General features: G+C 47.5%; 1 non-coding gene across 1 annotated transcript; it reads right to left on the bottom strand.

The window, feature by feature from the left end:
• Positions 1-13,372: 13,372 nt before the first annotated feature.
• Positions 13,373-13,444, bottom strand: trnaw-cca (transfer RNA tryptophan (anticodon CCA)). The gene has a single exon. It is a non-coding gene; the product is annotated as a tRNA-Trp (tRNA).
• Between the last annotated feature and the right edge of the window lie 8,547 nt (positions 13,445-21,991).

The following is a 21,991-nucleotide window of genomic DNA, read 5'->3' as shown; positions in this document are numbered from 1 at the left end:
CAGGGAGGTTATGCTGGAACTGAATAAATCATTAGTTAGGCCACAACTTGAGTTCTGTGTGCAGTTCTGGTCACCGCATTCCAGAAAGGATGTAATTGCACTAGAGAGGTTACAGAGGAGATTTACGAGGATGTTGCCAGGACTGGAAAAATGCAGCTATGAGGAAAGATTGGATAGACTGGGGTTGTTCTCCTTGGAATAGAAGAGGCTGAGGGGAGATTTGATTGAAATGTACAAAATTGTGAGGGGTCTGGATAGAATGGATGGGAAGGGTCTATTTACCTTGGTAGGGAGGTCAGTGACTAGGGGGCATAGATTTAAAGTGATGTGTTGAACAATTAGAGGGGAGATGAGAAAAGGTTTTTTCACCCAGAGGGCTGTGGGAGTCTGGAAGTCACTGCCTGTAAGGGTAGCTGAGGCAGAAACCCTCAACTCATTTAAAAGGAGTCTGGATGTGCACCTCAAGTACCTGAACCTGCAGGGCTACGGTCCAAATGCTGGACAATGGGATTCAGCTGGGTGGCTCGTTTTTTGGCCTGCCTATGCTGTAAACTTTCTATGTTCTATGATTCTATGCAGACACAATGAGCCCAATGGCCTCCTTCTCCACTGTAATAATTTTGTGATTTTTGACTCTCCAAAACTTGTCAACCATCTACAAGGCACAAACCAGGATGAGTGCAGCACCAACAATACTCTAGAAACTCGACACTGTTCAGGACAAAGCAGCCGCCTTGATTGTCACCCCATTCACCACCTTAAACATTCACTCCCTTCACCACTGACGCACAGTGGCAGTAGTGTGTACCATCTACCAGACGCACTGCTGCAACTCACCAAGGCTCCGCAGACAGCACCTTCCAAACCGAAGACCTCCACCACCTTGAAGGACAAGGGCTGCAGATGCATGGAAACACCACCATGTGCAAGCTCCCCTCCAAGTCACACACCATATGATCTGCAAATATATCGCTGTTCATTCACTGATGCTGGGTCAAAATCCTGGATCTCCCTTCCTAACAGCACTGTGGGTGCACCTACACCACATGGAGTGCAGCAATTCGAGAAGGGAGCTCACTGCCACCTTGTCAAGGACAATTAGGGATGGGTCACAAATTCTGGACTTGCCAGTGTCGCTCACATCCCATGAAAGAATATGCCTCATTTTATACTCAATTGTCCTCTGAATGCAACCCAACCCTCTATTTGCTCCAACTATCACTTCACAGCATTGCTGCTGTACCTTTAGAGATCTGTGCACTAGAACATCCAGATCTCTGCTCAAAATTATTTTCTTTCTCCACCTACTTTAATGTTTTTCCCTGAAGGGTGTATGAATGTTGAACATTCGCCCTGTCCACATGAATAACACTGCACTTACCCAAATTAAACATCATTTACCAGTCATGAACCCAATCTCCCAACACATTAAGATCAGCCTGAAACAGTCGAGTATCGTCTACAGTCTGAACACTCGCACAGATCTTCAAATCATCTGTCAATTTACAGATGGTGCCCCCTACACCTACATCCAGATCATTAATAAAAATAGTAAAGAGCAACAGTCCCAACACCGATCCCTGTGGGACACCACTGGTAACTGGTCTCCAAACAGATCCAGATCCATCTGTAACTACTTTCTGCCTACGTCCTGCCAGTCAGTTCCCAATCCAGATCAATATATTACCACTGATACCAGGGACTTTAATCTTATAGAGAAGCCTCTTGTGTGGAACCTTATCAAAATCTTTTGGATGAGATCAGCTAATTGAGCACAGGCCCATCCTGCTCTGTATAGTGCTCAGTACCTCACCAAATGAGAATAACTAACACACCACAGGCCATGGAGCCTCGGCCCATCCTTCCCTGATTGCGGTTCAGTGCCAACCAGGTCAGATTAGCTAATTCAGCACAGGCCGGAGATGGAAGCTGGATCTTTCCTGCTCTGGGGGCTCCGTACCATACCAGGTGCGATGAAGTAAAATACCACAGGCCGGGGATGGAGCCTGAGATTTCCCTGTTCTTTGTGGGGCTCTGTACAACAATGTGTGAGAAGAACTATCATCCCGCAGGCTGAGGAAGGAGCCTGGGCCCATTCTGTTCTGTGTGGCTCCTGCCACACTGAGTGGGATCAGTTAACTCAACACAGGTCATGAATACAATCAGGCCCTTTCCTGCTCCGTGTGGCTCAGTATCACACCAGGTGGCATCAGCTAACACAGCACAGGCTGGGGCTGGAGCCTGGGCCCGCCCTGCTCTGTGGGCTCAGTAACAACACGTAAGATGAACTTTTTTCAAAAGACTTCTGTGTATTTATCTCTGTCCAACACTCTGAAGCAGCTTTCTGTGTTTATAAAGAGTGTAATTTATTGACTGGTCTCTTGGATCAAACAGGGTAACAGACAGAGGTCTGTGTGCAGAGGGTTTGGAGGTGAGCTCTGATTCCTAACGCTTTCTGGACTGTGAGGAATAAAGAATGAATGAGAGAGAGAGAATGTGGGAGAAGGGATGATGGAAGAATTTGTCCGTGAACCTGATTAAAAGTGGCTCAAACGCAAGATAATATTTAGATATCAAGAGCAGAACATTAACATAATCTGAGTTCCGCGATCTGGTCGGGTCCCATTCCCCTGAAGTGAGGAATGAACGGGTGGGGAAATTCCACCTGGAGTTATATTTGTCTCCAATGAAGATGAGTTCACAGTGAGGATGGAATAGCTCAGTTGGGAGAACACTAGATTGAAGAACCAGGATACAATCCCTGGTTTCAACAGTTTTAATTTGGTGTCTCCATCAGTTTAAGTAGAGAGAATCAGAGGGGAGATTTTCCACTCTTGACCCCATGGGCTGAATTTTAAACTAACGGTGCGGCTCTCGGCAGAGACACCGTGAGTGGGTGCCGTCACCACACGAGTGAAATGTGGCCGGCCGACACCGATCACGGAGCAGCTGACCAATTAATGAAGGGGAGGCGTGGGGCCCATGTAAACAAGGACCAGAGGTAGGGAACGAGGCACCGATGGCACCGACATCTGACACAACGGCAGGTGCTGGCACCATATTGAAAGGACTGCCAGACCTGTATTCACTGCTGCCTGGTTTAAAGGAGTGTCTTCCTGAGAGCCCTCTGCTGTCCCAGAACCCGTTCTGCTGCCGCTGCTGTCCCAGAACCCGTTCTGCTGCCTCTGCTGCCCCAGGTCCCGTTCTGCAGCCTCTGCTGTCCCAGAACCCGTTCTGCTGCCTCTGCTGCCCCAGGTCCCGTTCTGCTGTCCCAGGACCCGTTCTGCTGCCCCAAGACCCATTCTGCTGCCTCTGATGCCCCAGGACCCGTTCTGCTGCATCTGCTGTCCCAGAACCCGTTCTTCTGCCTCTGCTGCCCCAGGTCCCGTTCTGCTGTCCCAGGACCTATTCTGCTGCCTCTGCTGCTCCAGGACCCGTTCTGCTGCATCTGCTGCCCCAGGACACGTTCTGCTGCCCCAAGACCCGTTCTGCCGCCTCTGATGCCCCAGGACCCGTTCTGCTGCCCCAGGACCCGTTCTGCTGCCTCTGCTGCTCCAGGATCCGTTCTGCTGCCTCTGCTGCCCCAGGACCCGTTCTGCTGCCTCTGCTGCCCCAGAACCCGTTCTGTTGCCTCTGCTGCCCCAGGGCCCGTTCTGCTGCCCCAGGACCCGTTCTGCTGCCTCTGCTGCTCCAGGACCCGTTCTGCTGCATCTGCTGCCCCAGGACCTGGTCTGCTGCCTCCGCTACCCCAGGACCTGTTCTGCTGCATCTGCTGCCCCAGGACCTGTTCTGCTGCCTCCGCTGCCCCAGGACCCGTTCTGCTGCCTCTGCTGCTCCAGGACCTGTTCTGCTGCCTCCGCTACCCCAGGACCTGTTCTGCTGCATCTGCTGCCCCAGGACCTGTTCTGCTGCCTCATCTGCCCCAGGACCTGTTCTGCTGCATCTGCTGCCCCAGGACCTGTTCTGCTGCCTCTGCTGCCCAGGACCCATTCTGCTGTCCCAGGACCCGTTCTGCTGTCACTGATGCCCCAGGACCCGTTCTGCTGTCACTGATGCCCCATGACCCGTTCTGCTGTCTCTGCTGCCTGATAGGTAAGGAGCTGAATGCGAGCCTGCAGTGACCATGGTCCAATAGTTTAGCGATGCCTTCCTGCAGGTTCGCCTCCAGGTGACAACAGATAGGTGGAAGATCCTCTTCCCCAGGGATGGGAGGTGGAGACCTGTCCACCTGACCAAGCAAAGCTGCTTTGAGATAGTAGGTGAAGTCAGCAGCCGTGGGGTCACCCCCAAGACATGGATCCAGTGCAAGAAGTGGGTCAATGACCGGATCCGGGCTGCTCAGGCGCAAACTCAAAACACTTTGGACCCTTTGGACATTGTGCATGGCAGAGTGAGAGGGAGTGTTTGGTGGAAAGGGAGTGACCACCCAGTCATGTGTATTGGGGAATGGCAGCAGGACATGCTGCCTGAGGCTTGGCTGCATCTCGGTGGGAGGTGCACGTCAGTCATTGTATAAACTCACACAGTCCCTCGAGAGGGGCCACATGCAGGAGGAATATGTGTGTCCACATCATGGACTGCTGGACTATCACCATCAGAGATATTGGGTTTGTCCCCGCTGGGAGACTAACTTTGTTGATCATAGTGGCTGCAGGAGAAGACAGCCCACAATCGGAAATAGCATGTCAAGACTGGCAGTGGATGCCTTATCTCCATGTCCTCATCCCGATGGAGGAGGAGGCCATGGAACAGGCCGGGCAGCAAAGCAGCTGCTCCATAGCTGATGGAGAGACAGGGACACCTACCTAAGAGAGTGAATGAACATCTCCTGGGGCACAAGGGTGCATCTGCTGCAAAGGAGTCACACTGCTCATCTGTTCACCACTGCATCAATGGAGCTGCACAGTAGGGGTGGTTGGAATGTCACGATGGGCAGACCCTAACCCTTCAATGTCCCTGTTTTCACATGCAGGCTAGGATGAAAGACAAGAGCGAAGAGCTGGAGAGACTGGGGGACAGCCAGACACCTCTGAGGAGGAGGAGGGAGCCTCAGAGGGTGCACCGTCACATCATTCCCCTGCACCCTCCACCAGCACAGAAACCCTCACTCGGTGGGTATCCACTCGCTGTTAGATTTGGGCACACAAGCTGGTGAGCACGTCACAGACAGGCCCGGGCAGATGACGGAGGCAGTGACAGCCGAGGCCACTGGCAGTTGGAAGTCTGTGGGAGGCCAGGCCCATGCTGAGTCCCAGGATGATGACGTGCCTCTGGTGTCACCAGCAACACGGGAAATGCTGAAGCTGCAGCAAGAGGTCAGGCAACATCTGGCAGAGTTGCCGGAGGTTATGTGTACCCAAGTTCGGATGATGGAGGAGTCCATCCAGGCCTTGCATGCTGTACTGTCTCTGATGGGGGTGTGTCTGGCTTCCTTCCTTGAGAGATTGGTGACTCTGATGGAGAGCCAGATCCAGCCGACCAATCAGTGGCTGCCGGAGATGTGTGCAGACCTGCACTCCATCGCTTTGTCCATGAGCTCCATCCAGCGGTGACAAGGCGAGAGGGGGGAACGAGGCACCTGAACTCTTCACCAGGTCCACGTCCCTCTCAGGTCAGCAGCGAGTTACAAGTGTGTCTTATAAGGGGGAGGAGCAGCTGGCTGCTACATCTGGGGTCTCCTCTCAGGGTGCTCCTGGTGTGGACAGTAGCTCCAAAGCCCCTCTGCCAGTGACACAAGTGATGCCAGTGCCTGCCTCCATCACCCTCGATGACAGAGGGGGGTCCCTGTACCTGTGCAGGAGGCCCTCAGTGTGCCGGGGCCCTCCAGGCCTCAGGCAGCAAGAGGACGGCCACCAATGTCATCCCAAGACATGGGGCAGCAAGGTCAGCAGCCTGTCTCCACCTCAGCTGACAGAGCAGGGGGAGCACCACGTAGGAGCACGCGGAAAAGATTTCAGAAGAGCACCGAGATTCACTGAGGGGTTCACGGTGAATGCACATTCCAGATGGATAGGGTTGCGTTTGTTGTCACACGGAAGAAAGAAATGATGTTCTCTCACTATGTCTCCTTCCTATTGTTGATGCCCTTTGGGACTTCATTTAAACCGTTCCTCCCAAGGGGCTGGAAGTGAGGGACCAAGCCCTGAGTTCACAAAGCTTCGGCCTTGTCACTGTGCGATGTGTACCTGGACGCTGCAGTACAGAAGGAAGGAGGCGACAACAGGGCTGTTTAAAGCTAAGACTTTATTGCTGTGGTTCCAGAAGGTGGTAAGGCTCAAAGGAAACTTGAATGTATAAGGGTGTCTCATGTCTCCCTTGTGGGCCCCTTTCCTGCTGTGCCTGAGGTTCTTCATCTGGCACTGCTTGGGCAGCATCCTCCTCCACATCCTCATCATCAGAGGAGACATCACACTCCACGATATCCTCACTAGTCAACACCTCACCCCTCTGTAATGCCAGATTGTGCTGTGCACAGCAAACCACCACGATATGCGAGACCCTCGCCGGGACATACTGAAGGGCTCCACTGGATCGATCTAGCCACCTGAATCTCATCTTCAGGAGACCAATGGCCTCCTTGATGGTCGCTCGGGTTGACCCGCAGCAGGTGTTGTACCTCTCCTCTGCATCCGTGCGTGGGTTCCTCACAGACGTCAGTAGTCATGTCCTCAGTGGGTAGCCCTTGTCTCCAAGGATCCATCTCTGAAAGTGGATGGGGCCGCGGAAAGGTTCTGGCACCTGGGAGTGCCTTGGTATGCAGGCGTTGTGGCTGCTTCCCGGGATTTGTGCACACACCTATGGGATCCATTTGCAGTGGTCGCAGACCAATTGCACACTGAGTAAGTGGAAGCCCTTCCTGTTGAAGGCTGCTGGCTGGTCTGCAGGAGCCTTGATGGTCACATGGGTGCAGTCAATGACACCCTACACCTGGTGGAATCCAGCGATGGCCCCAAATCCTATAGCTCTCTCAGCTTGACTGTTTGGATCAATGTGCACATAGTCACCGGCCCTCCTGAACAGGACATTGGTGACCTCGTTGATGCACTGATTCACTACAGACTGTGAGATTCCACACATATCTCCAGTGGATCCCCACAATGATCTGGTGATGCAGAAGTTCAGTGGCACGGTGACCTTCAGTGACACTGGCATCAGGTACCCACCAAGTCGCATGCGGCACAGCTGCATCATGGCGGAGAGATCAGTGACGACCTCTGTGGAGAGGTGCAGTCTGCGGAGACACTGTCACTCGGACATCTGCAGGTTGTTGAACCTCGGCTGACGTGTTCCTCTGCCTCCTTCTCCAGCCTCCTGTTCGAGGCTGGACTTCCTGTGGGCCCCCAAGCTGCTGTGGTGCCCCTGCTGGTGCCTGCGCCTCCCTCCCTTCCTCTCTACTCCTCCTCCTCCTCCTCAATGGGAGCCTCGAATGAGGCCCATGACAGGTTGCCCCTCCCTGAGTGCAAGGCCTTCATAGTAAACAACACCCAGCCACATTTACCTCATTTGTCATCCTCAATGAAGTGGCACTGCCCCAATGGCACCCTGGTGTTGTTCCCTCTGCAGAGCTGGCACATTGGCCCCCACTCCTGACAGTGTTTCCCGATGCCCGTTCCCCCTCCACCCTTGCTGCCAAGTGACGCTGCCTCACCCGATAGCTTCCCAGTGAAGCCAACACTCAGCTCCCACCTCCCAGTTGCCTCCTTTAACCAGGCGAGGCTCTGAAGCCCCGTGGTTCCCGTGTGCTATTAGTTCAATTGGATCCAGTGAATAAAATTGCTGACAATTGGATTCATAAATACTTTAAATGCCTTCTTGCCGTGTGGATGTGCGAAGTCTGCCGTCCATGTCTGCCGCCGACAGAAAAATCCGGTCCAACGTCTTCCATCCCTATTTTATACTCCCCCCCCCGCTCCCCCTCCCCAGCCTCCATTCCCGTCTCCAACGGTCCCTTAAAATTCTGGCCCATGTCTCTAAGACTAATGGGAGTGAAACCACATCTGCTCCTTAGACTGAACAGGGAGAGCTGCTCTCTCTGTGTTTAAAGTGAATGAATCTGATCTTTACCTTGTCTTACTGGAACGTTCACTGTCTGGAAATGTCTGTTTGAAAATGTTTTCCTGTTATATTAATGGAGCAGAGGAGCAGATGTGAGGTACTGTTGAACAGAGAGGTTTGGAAGTGGGTGAAGGGGTGGAATGACGGTGTAAGTGAGAGGTGCAGTGAGTTGGCCATTCTCAATAGAGTGTCAGGAATGAAGGTCAGAGGAACAGACCAGGCTGGAAACACAGAAAGAGCGAGGAGAAGCTGGTGTGAAAAACAGAGATTAAACAACGGGCTTGTTCATTTGGTTTGGGTCTGGTGTTTAGAATACCCGGAATCTGGGTTCACTTCCCTTCCAACTCAGCGAATTGTATCAACATTATGTTCATAAAACCAGAGAATGATACCCAAAGAAGGAGACCATTTGGTCCATTGTGTCAGTGCTGTCTCCAGTAATCTGTACATTTTTCCTTCCAGTATTTATCCCAATTGCTTTTCAAAGTTACGACTGAAGCTGCTTTCAAGTCCTGATCAGACAGTGCATTCCAGATCACAACACATCACTGGATAAAAAATCATTCCTCATTTCGCCTCTGGTTCTTTTCTCAATCACCTGATAAATACATCCTCTGGTTACTGACCTTTTTGCCACTGGAAACAATTTCTCCTTATTTAACTTATTAAAAACCTTCTTGATGATGTCACATACTAGACTGCCAGTAAAACTGAAGCCCATGGAATAAAAGGGACAATGACAGCATGCATATGAAGTTTGCAGACTGATATCAACATCGGAGCAGGAGTAGGCCATTCAGCCCGTCGAGCCCACCCTGCCATTCAATATGATGATGACTGATTGTCCACTTCAATGCCTTTTTCCCACACTATCTCCATCTCCCCTATGTCATTTGTATTTAGAAATCTGTCAATCTCTGCTTTAAACATACTCAATGACTGAGCTTCCACAGCCCTCTGAGGTAGAGAATTCCAAAGATTCACAACCCACTGAGTAAAGAAATTTCTCCTCATCTCTGTCCGAAGTGGCTTTCCCCTTACGTTGAAATTGTGTCCCCTGGTTTTAGACTCCTCAACCGGGGGAAACATCTTAGCTTCATCTCCCTGTCTATCCCTTTAAATATTTTGTAAGTTTCAATGAGATCACCTCTCATTCTTCAAAACTCTAGAGAATACAGGCCCAGTTTCCCCAATCTCTCTTCATTTGACAGTCCCGCCATCCCGGGAACAAGTCTGGTGAACCTTCGTTGCACTCCCTCTATGGCAATGATATCCTTCCGAAGGTAAGGGGAACAAAACTTCACACAGTATTCCAAAGTGCAGACCAACCAAGGTTATATACAATTGAAGCAAGGCTTCACTACTCCTGTACTCAAATCCTCTTGCATATCCTCTAACATATCATGAGCCTTCCTAATTGCTTGCTGCACCTGCATGTTAGCTTTCAGTCACTTATTGACAAGGACACCCAGGCCCCTTTGTACATTCACACTCTTACCATTTAACAAATAATCTGCACATCTGTTTCTCCTACCAAAGTGGATAACCTCACATTTTTGCACATTATATTTCATGTGCCACTTTCTTGTCCACTCACTAAGTCTGTCCAAATTCCCTTGAAGCCGCTTTGCAACTTCCTCACAACACACATTCCCACCTAGTTTTGTGTCATCTGCAAACTTGGAAATACTACATTTGGTGCCCGCATCCAAATCATGTGAACAGCTGGGTCACAGTGTTGTGGTGAACAGTTCTTTTTCTGTCTGGAGGAAGGTTTACAGTGGGTGCCAAAGCTGGGGTTGTTCTCCTTGGAGCAGAGCAAGTTCAGAACAACTTTGACAGAGTTAGAATCAAGGAATCAAATGGTTACAGTACAGAAGGAGACCATACAGTCCATCATGTCCATGACAGCTCTTTGCAAGAGCAAATCAGCTAATTCCACTCCTCTGCCCTTTCATTGTAGCCCTGCAAATTTTCTCGATTCAGGTGTTTATCCAATTCCCTTTTGAAAGCCACGATTGAATCTGCCTCCAGCACACTCTCAGGCAGTGTATTCCAGATCCGAACCACTCACTCTGTCCCACACCCCGGTACCATTGCAGAAAATCTTTTCTGTTCATTTCATCCCTCATAAATAATTGAAATGAAATGTTTATTAGGAAATGCACAACATAAAAAGGAAAGAGAAATAAATGCTGAGCAAAATAGAAGTCAATGTTTGGAAGGTAAAAAGAGCAAAAGATGTAACTTTTATTCTGGATGAATGAGAGGAATATATCACACTTTGGGGATTTTGTAAGAGGATTTACTAATAAACCTGGGATTTGAGAGGAAGCTGCTTCATGGTTTACAGAACAAATTCAGCCCCTGGGGTGGAGCCAACAGCTGCACCGTCCAATAACAGACAGGCCGGGGACACTGTCTCAGGCCTAGTGAGCTCAGTCGATGAAAGCATGAAACTCTGAATCTCAAGTTTTTGAGTTTGAGCCCACGGTGGGTGTTTTCTATTTCCTTTTTAGGCTGATTTTACAGGCGTTATCCATCTCTGAATTCCTCGGCAGGGAGTTCAAGGAGTGTTTGAAATGAGATTCAACAGCAGTATGAGAAAGTCTCTCCTTGATTCAGGACTCTTACCTCTCTGCAGCATCTCGCTGCTGAAGATTGAACTTTTTCTCATTTCATTCTCAGCTCAGGGTCAGTGTGGATCACTGGGACTTCTGGCTGTCTCCCACTTCACAATCCATCAGTGCTGAGAAATCAATGGGGAATATTACTCACATGTTGTAATGTTTTATAAATACTTGAATGTATTTCACACTGTGTCCAACAGTGTGAATCTCCACTGGTATATCAGCTCACCAACACTTCAACAGAACATTCACATAATGTGAGCTCTGACATCTGTTCAGCTCCCATTCCCAAGACCTGGAAAGTGGGATTGGGCTGGATCGCTCTTTTTCAGCTGGCACAGACACGATTGCTAAATGGTCTCATTCTGTGCCATAAATTTTCTCCATTTTCTATGTTCTATGAAGTGAGGTGTGAGTGGGAGGGGCAATTCCACCAGGGTTATATTTTATACCAAAAGAATGACACAAGGGATACTTCACATTTTTATTCATTCATTCATGCGATGTGGGCATCGCTGGCTAGGCCAGCATTTATTGCCCATCCCTAAGTTCCCATGAGAAGGTGGTGGTGAACTGCCTTCTTGAACCGCTGCAGTCCATGTCGGGTAGGTACACCCACAGTGCTGTGAGAAAGGGAGTTCCAGGATTTTGACCCAGCGACAGTGAAGGAACGGCGATATAGTTCCAAGTCAGGATGGTGTGTGGCTTGGAGGGGAACTTGCAGGTGGTGGTATCCCCTGCATTTGCTGCCCTTGCCCTTCTCGGTGGTAAAGGTCACTGGGTTTGGAAGGTGCTGTCTAAGGAGTCTTGGTGCATTGCTGCAGTGCATCTTGTAGACGGTACACACTGCTGCCACTGTGTGCCGATGATGGAGGGAGTGAATGTTTGTAGATGGGGTGCTAATCAAGTGGGCTGCTTTGTCCTGGACGGTGTTGAGATTCTTGAGTTGGAATTGCACCCATCCAGGCAAGTGGAGAGTATTCCATCACACTCTTGACTTGTGAATTGCAGATGGTGGACAGGCTTTGGGGAGTCAGGAGTCATGGATGAGTGAGAGGAATATATCACACTTTGGGGCTTTTGTAAGAGGAGTTATTGATAAATCTGGGATTTGAGAGGAAGCTGCTTCATGGTTTACAGAACAAATTCAGCCCCTGGGGTGGAGCCAACAGCTGCACTGTAATTACTCACCTTAGGATTCCAAGCCTCTGACCTGCTCTTGTAGTCACATTATTTGTATGGCTACCCATGGTAACCTCCATGATGTTGATGGTGGGGGATTCAGTGATTGTAGTGCTATTGACTGTCAAGGGGAGATAGTTAGATTCTCTCTTGTTGGAGATGGTCATTGCCTGGCACTTGTGTGGTGCGAATGTTACTTGCCAATTATCATCCCAAGCCTGTGAGACTGAAATAGCTCAGTTGGGAGTGTGTTGGCCTGAAGATCCCTGGTTCAATCTGGGGTTTTGGCAGTTCTCCTTTATTCTGCATCGCCCTTTGGTTTTGACTCTTGAGCTGCACAATTTACACTGAAATTATTTACCCAACTCTGAAGGTTGGATTGGAATAGAGAGATATCAATGATGGGAAATATTTACATTGTCAGCTTTAGCTTATTCTCTATCTCCTTGTGTCCTTTTCCCCAGTTTTTGAATCTTTCGGGGCCGGGTGAACATTTGATTTGCTGCATTTGTCCCAAACTGACGCCTTTTCCACATCTCTGGGCGGTCAGACTTGCTCTGTCTGTTTTTGCTGCTCGTGACCATTAACGAGAAAGGCCACGAGTTCAATGTTTATCAGCAAACGGAAGATAATTGGAAAGAATTTTGTGTTACTCCAGACCAGTGACAAAGATGCAATGGATGTTATTCAAAATAAATTCCCTTTGACATTTTATGTAAACTTGTTTGCATCTAAAAGTTGGATTTTAAGTGTTCCAAAAATGTGTCAAATTAATGACTGACCATGTGACAGCGCACATGGGGATCAAATCCACAGCCTTGTTGTTATTAACACTGCGTCCGAACCAACTGAACTAAGCGGCCGATAGACAGAGCCAGGTATGGGTTTGAGCCGCACGCTGTGCGGTTTGTGTTTTATTTCTCACACTGGGTGACAGAGCGATTGTGCAAACAATGGACACATCACATCCCTGAAACATTGTTCTGTGGGCGGCACAGTGGCGCAGTGGTTAGCACCGCAGCCTCACAGCTCCAGGGACCCGGGTTCGATTCCGGGTACTGCCTGTGTGGAGTTTGCAAGTTCTCCCTGTGTCTGCGTGGGTTTTCTCCGGGTGCTCCGGTTTCCTCCCACAAGCCAAAAGACTTGCAGGTTGATAGGTAAATTGGCCATTATAAATTGTCACTAGTATAGGTAGGTGGTAGGGAAATATAGGGACAGGTGGTGGGGATGTTTGGTAGGAATATGGGATTAGTGTAGGATTAGTATAAATGTTCGGCACAGACTCAGTGGGCCGAAGGGCCTGTTTCAGTGCTGTATCTCTAATCTAATCTAATCTAATAAAACAGTGTGAAATAAGAACTGCGCATGGAAATGGAACGGAACCAAAAATCAGGATTTTAATCTATTAAAGTTGATCTTGAAATTCTACCATGCACGAACATTCCAAGAGAACGAACTCTCTTCTGATATAAAATCCAGGAACATGAGCTGCTGGAAAACATAACTGAGCCTGACGTGATTTGAACACACAACTTTCTGATCTGGAGTCAGACACGCTACCGTTGCGCCACAAGCTCACACGTAAAGCAAAGTGTTCCATTCCTGACAGATTTACTTCTTGTTCAGATTCAGTGATTGAAATTAATTCAATCCTCATCTGACCTCCGCTCTGGAAAGGCCTGCCACCCGACCTGAACCCGACGGGACCCGACGACATGTGTCGGGTCCGGGTCGTGTTGGGTCGCTCTTCCGGGTCTGGCTTTCGGGCTCGGGTCAGGTCGGGCCAGGTTCGGGTCGGGCTGGGTCCAGGTCGGGCTGAGTCCGTGTCGGACACACACAGTAAGTATTACATTTAACTCTGCTGGGAAGTTGAGTTTAATAAGTGTCAAAAGTTGAAAAGCCAACCTAAGCTGGGAGTCCGGGTCATCAAGGAGGGAAACTCTGAGTCTGCTCAGTGAGCAAGTGAGCATCTCTATGACGTCATTGCGCTCATGCTGCAGCTTCCTGTAGATTCGGAATCGGGAGGTAGATAAAGTGAACATTCCAGTGGTCGGGTAAGGCTCGGGTTAGTTTGGGCGTGGGAATAAATGGAGATACTCGGGCCGGGTCGGGCTCGGGTCTAATGTGGTTCTGTCAGGTTCCTGACCTGAGCAGGCCTTTCCCGCTCTGTCAGTTCAGTGCCTTATTTAAACTATTACTTGGAGTTCTGTTTTACAGGGTCTCGGCTGTTTAAGTGTTTCCCAGACCCACTACTCTGATTAATCAGACATTTTGCTGTTAACTGCTGCTGCTACAATTGAAATGTAAAAACGAATTTCCAGTGATCTGCAACCAATGGACAAATACATTTCAGAAAGTTAAAGCTCATTCACCAATCCACAAATGTGTTTCTCTGCTTATATTTATAAACAACTCCTTCTCTCCACTATGAGAACTATACAATCACTCCAGTTATTTGAAAGTTAGTATAAGATGTTCCAGTTCATCAATTTTAAAACTGCAGCAGCTATTTTCCAGAAAACCTCTCTGTTGGAACCTCAGTCCCATTTAGATTGAAAGTGGACAATTAATGTATTCACTTGTTCATTGTGGACAGGTGTCTGACTTGGAATAAATCTCATTAACTTTCAATGAGGTGGCAGTATTTCTGTGCTCCCATTTTACACAGTCTGTCCTGTTCATGCACCATGTTTTTATTCTCCTCTCCCATTCTCCACAGGATACAGATTGCAAGCATCGTCAATCTAGCTGTTGAAAAGCATTGGAAGAATCTGGTCACACAGGTATTGAAACATTCATTTTCTGCCATTTTCCAAGTTGGTTGCTTTAAACACAGTGCGATGTGCAATCATCTTGAAAAGAGATTCTCTTCAATATCCAATACAAACTGAATTACAAACCTGACAGACAAACACAGGAGAACAAGTGGCTAGTGAACACAAACCTTATGGTGCTCATTTTCAGATTTATTGCAGTAATCCGACAAAACAAGTGAAAGAATATTCCAGTGAAATGATTTGGAAAGTAGGGGTGACTTTTGTTGGTGCCTTTCTTTGCTCTGTTGGTGAAACTTTCTTGCACCTGACTCCTGTTCATGTCTCTGTTTCCTCTATTGAATGAGGAAGGAGGTATTTGATCAGAAATCAACTGGATTGTGTACCTTTGAGAGGGGATTTCTGCACCATCAGGGCTGGAAACAGGAGTGAGTGAAAGACAATGTGTGGAGTTTGATTTTGTACAGAGGGAGAGCAAATCTAACAGGACTGTGAGATATTGGCCTGGATTTTGCAGCCCCAATAGCGGTGAACTCTGAGACTTTCACTGCTATTGAGGGTCTGAACAGCACTGCAACTGCTGGTACATGCACACACTAACACCAGCATCTGGAAGTTGTGGTGGTGAGAAATGTGCTTAGAAGGAGCCTCTGATCATAATCGCACCAGCCCACTCTTTAAAGTGACAGGGACCTGTAGTTCAGCAATTTGGGCTCATTGCCCACAATGTACCCTGATTTTTACCTGGGTTGGATTAAAGCCGGTACCAACAGGCTCAGGGGTGCTCGGGAAGGACTTTTCTGTTGACACAACAGCTCCACTATTCCAGGAAGACACCGGCAGCAGCAGTTGTCAACTTTCAGAGGGAGTTCAGACATTTTAAATGTTGTATTTTATTTCTTAATTGCATGTAACTTTTTAGCATGGCCTGATCAGAGTTCTTAAATTTACATCTGACTTTTTTATTAACAAGATTGAAGTGCTTTTAAAAGATCTCTAAATGTATATGACTTTTTATCAAGATTTACTTGGCTTCTTTGTGAAGACTCTTGAGCAAGATTGAAGTGACTTTTAAAAACTAAATCTTATCCTTTAAAATCTGGCTTACATGTAGATGACATTGGAAGATGGCTTCAGAATAATTTAGACTATCTTTCTAACAGGTACTGCAACAGCTTTAGTCCTACTTTCTGCAAAAGCTGGTGAATTACCTTCCGGGAGCGGAGAGGAGCGGAGCGGAGCAGACCTATATGGACCGATATGAGGAGAACGCCGAGAGCGGAGCCTATAAATCCAATCCGAGGATCGAGGCCCAGTCTCTTACCTTCCAGGAGTGGAGTGGAGCTCTTCCAGTGTGCTGGAGTTTTGAAAAAAAAGAAGCCAACTGTGATGTCAGAGGAGGGCTGCAAGGTGATTGGTTGGTGAGTCACTGCTGTTAGTGTATTTAAATATCTTAAAGAAAAGGGCAAAGTTTTTTACTTGAAAAAAAAACCTCTGCTGATAAGATGAGTACTACTAAAGTGTTTTTTTTATACAGTGTAGCTTATGAAGGACTTTAGATTGTAGTGGGTAGAACAAGGCCCCTAGTGTCATTGGTATTTTTTAATTAAGGGAGTAACTAATTAATCTAAGGGTAAGTCATGGCAGGAGAGCTCAGCCCCGTGATATGCTCCTCCTGTGCTATGTGGGGATTCAGGAACCCTCCCAGTCTCCATGACGATCATGTGTGCAGGAAGTGTATCCAGCTGCAGCTACTGGCTACTCGCATTATGGAGCTTGAACTGCAGGTGGTTTCACTGTGGAGCATCCACGAAGCTGAGGGCGTCATGGATAGCATGTTTAGTGAGGTGGTCGCACTGCAGGTAATGGATGCACAGGCAGAAAAGGGATGGGTGACCACCAGATGGAATAGTAGGAGCAGGCAGGTAGTGCAGGAGTCCCCTGTGGCCATCCCCCTCTCAAACAGATACACCGCTTTGGTTCCTGTTGGGGGGAAGACCTCCCAGGGGAAAAGAGCAACAGCGCGGTCCGTGGCACCACGGAGGGCTCTGCTGCACAGCAGGGGAGGAAAAGGGGAGGAAGAGCTATTGTGATAGGGGATTCTATCATAAGTGGTGCAGATAGGCGTTTCTGTGGCCACAAACGAGACTCCAGGATGGTATGTTGCCTCCCTAATACTCGGGTCAAGGATGTTTCGGAGCAGCTGCCGGAAATTCTGAAAGGGGAGGGTGTGCAGCCAGAGATCATGGTCCATATTGGTACGAACGACATAGGCAGGAAGAGAGATGAGGTTCTGCAAAGTGAATATAGGGAGTTAGGCAGAAGGTTAAAGAGCAGGACCTCTAGGGTTGTAATCTCAGGATTACTCCCTGTGACACGTGCTAGTGCTGGTAGGAATAGGAGGATTAGGCAAATGAATGCATTGCTGAAGACTGGCGTAGGCGGGAGGGCTTCAGGTACTTGGATCATTGGGATCTCTTCTGGTGCAGAGGTGACCTGTACAAGAGGGACGGGTTGCATCTGAACTGGAAGGGGACCAATATCCTTGTAGGGAGATTTTATAGTAATACTCTGGAGGGTTTAAACTAGTCTTGCAGCGGGGGTGGGACCCAAAGTAGTAGTCTCTCCGATGAGATAGTTGAGGCAAATGGAGAGGTTAAAGCAAGCAAGTCCAGTAGGCAGGCCAGGCAGGGGCAGGACAGGGAGCGTGGAAGGTCTGGTGGGCTAAACCGCATTTACTTTAATGCAAGTATCCTTACAGGTAAGGCAGATGAACTCAGAGCATGGATCGGTACATGGGAATGTGGTATTGTAGCTATTACGGAAACGTGGTTGAGGGATGGGCAGGACTGGCAGCTCAATGTTCCGCGGTACCGATCCTTCCGGCGTGACAGAGGTGGAGGTAAGAGAGGAGGGGGAGTTGCACTATTGATTAGGGAGGACATCACGGCAGTACTTAGAGAGGATATTCCGGGGTGAATGTCCAGTGAGGCCATACTGGTAGAACTTAGAAATAATAAAAGGGTGATCCCTTTGATGGGATTATACTATAGGCCCCCCAATAGTCAGAGGGAAGTGGAGGAGCATATATGTAGGGAAATCACAGATAGGTATAGGAATTATAGGGTTGTAATAGTAGGTGATTTTAACTTCCCTAATATTGACTGGGACTGCCTTAGTGCTAAGGGATCAGATGGGGAAGAATTTGTTAAGTGAGTCCAGGATAGTTTTCTGAAGCAGTACGTGGATGGCCCGACTAGAGAAGGGGCTACACTCGATCTCCTCTTAGGAAATGAGGATGGGCAGGTGGTTGATATGGCAGTGGGGGAGCACTTTGGGACCAGTGACCATAACTCTATTAGCTTCAAGATAGTTATGAAAAAGAATAGGACTGGTCCTCAGGTTGAAGTCCTAAATTGGGGGAAGGCTAATTTCCATGGCATCAGACAGGAACTCTCAAAAGTTGAATGGGAGAGGCTGTTTACAGGTAAAGGGACTTCTGGCAAGTGGGAGGCTTTTAAAAGTGAGATAGGAAGAGTTCAGGGCCAGCATGTTCCTGTTAGATGGAAGGGCAAGGCTGGCAAGTTTAGGGAACCTTGGTTGACGAGGGATATTGAGGGTCTGGTCAGGACAAAGAAGTAGGCATACGTCAGGTATAGGCAGCTGGGATCGAGCGAGTCCCTCGAGAAGTATAGGGGATATAGGAGTATACTTAGAAGGAAATTAGGAGGGCGAAAAGGGGCCATGAGATTTCCCTGGCAGATAAGATAAAGGAGAATCCTAAAAGATTCTATAAGTGTATTAAGAGTAAAAGGGTAGCTAGGGAGAGAGTAGGTCCCCTTAAGGATCAGTGTGGCAATCTATGTGTGAAGCCACGCGAAATGGGCGAGGTCTTAAATGAATATTTCTCGTCTGTATTTACCGTGGAGAAGGTCATGGAAGCTAGTGAGTTCAAGGGAGGGAACAGCGATATCCTGCAGCATATCAACATTACAAAGGAGGAGGTGTTGGAGGTTTTGAAGCGCATTAAGGTGGATAAATCCCCAGGGCCTGATCAGATGTATCCTAGGATGCTATGGGAAGCAAGGGAGGAGATTGCTGGGGCGCTGGCAGAGATTTTTGTTTCATCGTTAGCCACGGGTGAGGTACCGGAAGACTGGAGGATAGCTAATTTGTTAATTAATAAATTAAATAACAAATCATGTCGCCTCTTTCTCTTCTAAACTCTGGCGGAGACAAGCCTAGCTTGTCCAATCTTTCCTCGTAAGACAGCCCGCCCATTCCATGTATTAGTCTCGTAAACATTCTCTGTACTACCTCCAATGCATTTACATCCTTCCGCAAATAAGGAGACCAGTACAGTACTCAGTACTGCAGAAGAGGTCTCACCAATGTCCTGTATAGCTGAAGCATAACCTCCCTACTATTGTATTCAATTCCCATGGTGATAAATGATAACATTCTATTAGCTTTCCTAATTACGTGCTGGACCGACATACTAACCTTTTGCAATTCATGCCCTCGGACACCCAGATCCCTCTGCATCTCAGAGCTCTGCAATCTCTCACCATTTAGATAATATGCTTTTTTATTCTTCCTGCCATAGTGGACAATTTCCGACTTTCCCACATTATACTCCATTTGCCAGGTCTTTGCCCAATCACTTAACCTATCTATATCCCTTTGTAGCCTCCTTATGTCCTCTTCACAACCTACTTTCCTACCTATCTTTGTGATCAGCAAATTTAGCAACAATACCTTCGGTCCCTTCATCTACGTCATTTATATAAATTGTAAAAAGTTGAGGCCCCAGCACAGATCCCTGTGGCACACCACTCGTTACTTCTTGCCAACCAGAAAATGACCCATTTATGCTGACTCTCTGTTTCCTGTCAGCTAGCCAATCTTCTATCCATGCCAATATGTTATCCCCGACACCATGAGCTTTTATTTTCTGCAATAACCTTTGATATGGCACCTTATCCTTCTGGAAATCGAAATACAATACATCCACTGGTTCCCCTTTATCCACAGCACATGTAACTCCCTCAAAGAACTCCAATAAATTGGTTAAACATGATTTCCCTTTCAAAAAACCATGTTGACTCTGCCTGATTACCTTATTTTTTTCTAAATGCCCTGCAATAACATCCTCTGTAATAGCTCCAAACATTTTCCCTCAGACAAATGTTAAGCTAACTTGCCTGTCGTTTCCTGCTTTCTGTCTCCCTCCCTTTTTGAATACATGAGTTACATTCACTCTTTTCCAATCTAACGGAACCTTCTCGAATCTAGGGAATTTTGGAATATCAAAACCAGCGCATCAACTATCTCACTAGCCAATTCAGGACCTGGCGACTTGTCAACCCGCAGCTCCAACAATTTGTTTAGTACCACTTCCCTGGTGATTGTAATTTTCTTGAGTTCCTCCATCCCTTCAATTTCCTCATATACGGCTAATACTGGGATGTTATTTGTATACTCAATAGTGAAGACCGATGCAAAGTATCTGTTCAATTCATCTGCCATCTCTTAATTATCCATTATTAATTCCCCAGACACACTTTCTATTGGACCAACAGTCGCTTTGTTAACTCTTTTCTTTTTAAAATATCTATCGAAACTCTTACTAGTTGTCTTGAAATTTCTTGCGAGCTTTCTCTCATACTCTAATTTTACCTTCCTTATCATTCTTTTAGTCATTCTTTGCTGTTTTTTTTATATTCAGTCCAATCTTCTGACCTGCCTCCCACCTTTGCACAATTATAGGCTTTTTCTTTAAGTTTGATAGTATCTTTAACTGTTTTCGTGAACCATGGATGGTGAGTCCCACCTTTGGAACTTTTCTTTCTCGTTGAAATGTATCTATTCTGTGTATTCTGAAATTTCCCCTTAAATGTCTGCCACTGCATCTCTATTGACTTATCCCTTAACCTAATTTGCCAGTTCACTTTAGCTAGCTCTGCTTTCATGACCTTATTTAAATTTAAAATACTAGTCTGGGACCCACTCTCCTCTCCCTCAAACTGAATGTAAAATTCAATCATATTATAATTGCTACTACCTAGGGGCACCTTAACTATGAGGTCATTAATTAATCCTATCTCGTTGCACAATGCCAGGTCTAGTATAGCCTGCTCTCTAGTTGGCTCCAGAATGTATTGTTCCAAGAAATTATCCCCAAAACATTCTATGTATTCCTCATCTAGGCTACCTCTGCCCATCTGAATTTTCCAATCTATATGTAGATTAAAAACCCCCATAATTATCACAGTACCTTTCTGACAAGCTGCCATTATTTCTTCCTTTATATCCCATCCGACAGTGTGGTTAATGTTAGGTGGCCTGTACACCACTCCCACAAGTGACTTCTTGCCTTTATGATTTCTCATTTGTACTCAAACTGCTTCTGCATCCTGATCTCCAGAACTCAGGGCAATCCTCTCTGTTACGCTAATACCATCATTAATTAACAGAGATACCCCGCCACCTTTTCCTAGCTTCCTGTCCTTCCAAAATGCCATGTCACCTCCAATATTCACATCCCAATCTATGTCGCCCTGCAGCCATGTCTCTGTAATGACTATCAGATAGCACTTATTTATTCTATTTGTGCTCCCAGTTCATCTGTTTTGTTTCAAATGCTCCATGCATTCAGATGCAGAGCATTTAGTTTTGTCCTTTTATTATTTTTGTCACCTCTAGCCTTATCTGTCGATTTACTCTTAGATTTGTACATTCTGTCCCTTCCTGTCACAGTCTGTTTATCATTTCCCATATTTATACCTTTCTCTCTTGCCTTGCCTCTCCTCCTTGATTCACCATATCTTCCCAAATTTGATCCCTTGCCCCCACTATTCAGTTTAAAACCGTCTCTACGTCCCTCGTTATGTGGCTCGCGAGAACACCGGCACCAGCACGGTTCAGGTGTAGACCGTCCCAACGGTACAGCCACCTCTTTCCCCAGTACTGGTGCCAATGCCCCACGAACCAGAACCCACTACTACCACACCAGTCTTTCAGCCGCACATTACTTTCTCTAATCTTATTTGTCCGATGCCAATTTGCACATGGCTCAGGTAATAATCCAGAGATGATTAACTTTGAGGTTCTGCTTCTTAATTTGGTGCCTAGTTCCTCATACTGACTTTGCAGAACCTCTATCCTTGTCCTGCCTATGTCTTTGGTACCGACATGGACCACGACGACTGGATACTCCCCCTCCCATTGTATGTTTCGCTCCAGCCCTGAGCAGATGTCCTGAATCCTGGCACCAGCAGGCAACACAGCCGTCTGGACTCTTGCTTTTGCTGCAGAGAACAGAGTCAATCCACCTTACTATACTGTCCC

Source organism: Heterodontus francisci, unplaced genomic scaffold (genome assembly GCF_036365525.1).
Source record: "Heterodontus francisci isolate sHetFra1 unplaced genomic scaffold, sHetFra1.hap1 HAP1_SCAFFOLD_61, whole genome shotgun sequence".
Taxonomy (NCBI): Eukaryota; Metazoa; Chordata; class Chondrichthyes; order Heterodontiformes; family Heterodontidae; genus Heterodontus; species Heterodontus francisci.
Note: the sequence above shows the minus strand (reverse complement) of the source record. Positions and strands in the feature narration are given on the sequence as shown.